Genomic DNA, 3,684 nt, shown 5'->3' with positions numbered 1-3,684 from the left:
TTGCCAATATATTAATATCTATAGTATCATGGGGATAGGTAATTTCCTTCCATGGTCTATCTCAAAAGATTCCTTGTTAATGGATTAATGTGAGGTGTTATTATGGGAAATTTCTAAATAGTTAAATGTTGGTTTCAGTTGGTTACTTGATTTATGCTTTCTATAGGATCTGTCTTCCAACTATCTCAAGTAAGAGTTTACTAGACTAAGTGTTCACAAGGAAAAGGATGAGTAAGCATGTGCTTGCATAGACCAAGACAAAAACCTCAATAAAGCCAAGTCAAGAGATCTCTTTTGGAGGAGAGCTAAATAATATAGATTAAGATACTTTGAGTTATTTATGGCACAATAAAATGGATGATAATTCTTGAAGCCATAAAGCCTTTATACCAAAGAATCTTGAGTAAGCTATGTATGTAATGTACTTTGCAAATTCTTTAAATAAAATTTTCAAACTCTATAGTTTTTTGCGGTCATGATGTTGCCTGCAAGTCAATTCTATGATCCATTATTATAATGGCATGTCCTAATTCACAATGAAGAGTACGAGAGAGGAAGGAGAGGAATAAAGAAAGGTAGGAATAGAGTAAGAGAAGGGAGGGAGGGAGGGATACTTCTACATGCTGATTTGCTAGTTAGTTAGAAGTTGCTATTATGACTATCAACATGAGCCAGTACTAGAAAAATGATGAGAAATAATGTTTTGTGGCTGGTGCACACATCTAGAGTCTACATAGCAATTAATTGCAAAAGCGCAATAGTGATCTTCATTATCTACTTTGTGTGAAATGCAAGAGCTATCAAATCATAACATATAGAGTTGGCATATTTGCAATGATCACTTCTTTTTGTGATGGGTTGGTCATTATATTCTTCTACCATTGTACTTGCAACCCTTGTGGACATGAGGACACTATCTCACCACGTTGAGGACAATGAGTGTAGTGCTCCCCTTCCGTCAATCTTCTAGGATAGAAGGCCATTCACTCCCTCAAGTTGATAACCCATCATATACACCTCCTACCTTGACCTCTCATTCATACTCTATTATGCTTACATTAAGGGATCCAACATTGAACCTCTAGGTGAAATATTGAGTCTATAACAATGGGAATAAGAATCTTAGGTTTGATTATTGGAACTAACAAAATAAAATTGACACTATTTTTTGGCCCTGATCATTTTGATCTAAAATACTAAGTTAGGATGGATTGGACATAATAAAAAGCATCTAAAGGCATTAAATAAAAAATATAGGACATAATGACATGGAAGACAATTTGTTTGCATTTAATACTTGCATCATTTAGTAGTTTTGCGAGATTGAAGGAGATCAATGAAATGAGAGGCTTTGGAGTAATGATTTAGTAACATTTGTTTTGTCTAAACTAGAACCCAAAACCAATAATTGGTGGTTATTACTAATAGGCACTACATTACATTGGTGCTTAAAATTGAACACAAAGATTCATCATAGCAATGAAATGTCAAAAACATTCGAAAACAAAAGGTCAAAAACATGTTTTGTAAGTTTCTTTCAAAAATTGGTGGTAAAACAAGAAATATGGGTTTTTAAATATAGGAATTTGTGCTAGTTTTAACTAGGGAAAGATGTTTTGAACCTCTATGGGACCCTCTCTTTTTTATTAAAATGTCAATTGAGATTAAGTGATAAGATATGAGAGTCAAATGAGAATAATAAGTTACATATCCATAATCCATTATTGAAGTATGTCAAAGTTATTCTTTGGAAAGATATAGTATGGTTTAGACCTCAAACATTATGATTCATACATATCACACAAAGAAAATTGAAATAAACATGTGAATAGCCCATGTACAATATGGACTGAGTCAAGTTGCAGCATCATGATTCTCATTCCAAAACAAACTAACAAAATGTCAAAATCAAAATTGAATCATAATATATCATAAATAAGCCATAAATGAGACTAAATTCCTATAATAATCAACTTTCAGGGCAAGAATAGATATACTATATTGACAAAGTCTAATAATTAAACAAAATCCCAAAAAAAGAAGTCTCTTATCCAAAATCGTTAGCCCTCATGTGTTATTAGTCATCAACATCATCATCGTATTTAAGACTGCCCAATAGTTTTTGTTGTTCAAATTTCGGATCTAGAGCATGGCAGGAGCTATGGAGGTTGGAAGATGAAGACTAAATTCATATTGACATACAATGAGTAGATAAATGTTACACAAATGAATTAGGTTCCAAGATGGAAGCTTGGACTCATAAAGACAATCCTGATCCACTAAGGGAAAAATAGAGATCCACTTTGGGAAAAACATATGAAAGATACAATGAAAATTGTTTAGAACAATTTGTTAGAGTTGTTGATGAAAGCAGAAGCATCTTCTTCTTCATTCATGAACTCATTCTAATGGTGATCATTCTACATCTCATGTGCTCTTTTCTTGTGGAAAAATTCACTGGCTATATGGCCAGTCTTTCCACAATGATGACATATAATCTGATCCTTGTTGTTGTTGGTGTTGAGTCCTTGACCACGGCCTCTTGCTCCATAGGTGCCCTTCATGTACAAGAGACTATTGTTAATGGTGTGTTCCTTTGCATCCTTGCTTTTAACTTTTCTTTCTCCATCAAGTAGTGAGTGCTCAATATCTTTAAGTGAGAGACTTCAAACATTACTTAGAGTGGACACAAGATTCTCATATAGATCCTTATTTACACTTGCAAGTAGTACGGTATTGCTTCATCTTCATCAATATTCTTCTTAAGAGTTGCAAGCTAGGTTTTTAGGCTCTTGAACTTGTTAATGTGGATGGTCATGCAAGCACTATCTTTTATATCAAGTTTATGAAATTGCACGATAAATTTTACCTTTGAATTCTTTGCTTGGGTACCAAAGATCATGTCAAGTTCCTCCCATGTATTTTTAGCATCTCTGATGCCAGAGATATGATGTAGCACATCATCACTTAGTCCCAATTCAATGATGCCTAGTGCCTTGTTATTCATCTTCTTCCATTCTTTGGTTTTTGGTGGAGTTAGTGCAAGGATCCGTCTTTCTAAATCTTCTTTCACGCCATCTACATGACCTTCATCATCTTCAAAGAGATTCAAGAGTTCTTTCCTCATGAGGTGGTACATGGTCTTTTCCTTCCATGCATGGAAGCCTTCTCCATTGAACTTTGATATTCGTTCGAGCTCTATCACTTTTTATCAGCAGCAAATCAACCAACAAAAGAGTTGTACTTCAATGTGTCAAGAGACACAAGATGATTAGTGTTTAACAACACTACATGAGTATTAAAAAGATACTATCTTGGAGCTCAATGTCCGATGTTGATACTTGATCTTCTTCTTATTTGAGTTGATTTAGTGTGATGCTTTGTTGGAAATTAAGTGCTCAATAAGACTAGAGTTATAGAATCTTCAATGGACTGAGAAGAGTAAGAAAATGAAAGGTTTTATGACCTTGAAGGTCAATGGCTATGGCTGCCCACAAAGATGATAGTTAGGGTTTCTCAGATTGTGATCAACAAAGATAGTATTTTGGGAAACCCTAGGGTGAGGTTAACCCACTTGGGGGGCTACCAAATCCCTATGGTGGCAGCACAGATCGCACAGCGTGGAGATGCTTGCAACTGTACGACCAGCAAGGGCACAATTTAGGAAAGCGAGGATGAATTTGG

The sequence above is a fragment of the Lygodium microphyllum genome, chromosome 25, assembly GCF_053477565.2.
Source record: "Lygodium microphyllum isolate KBCC chromosome 25, Lygodium_microphyllum_v1.1.10, whole genome shotgun sequence".
Lineage (NCBI taxonomy): Eukaryota > Viridiplantae > Streptophyta > Polypodiopsida > Schizaeales > Lygodiaceae > Lygodium > Lygodium microphyllum.
Note: the sequence above shows the minus strand (reverse complement) of the source record.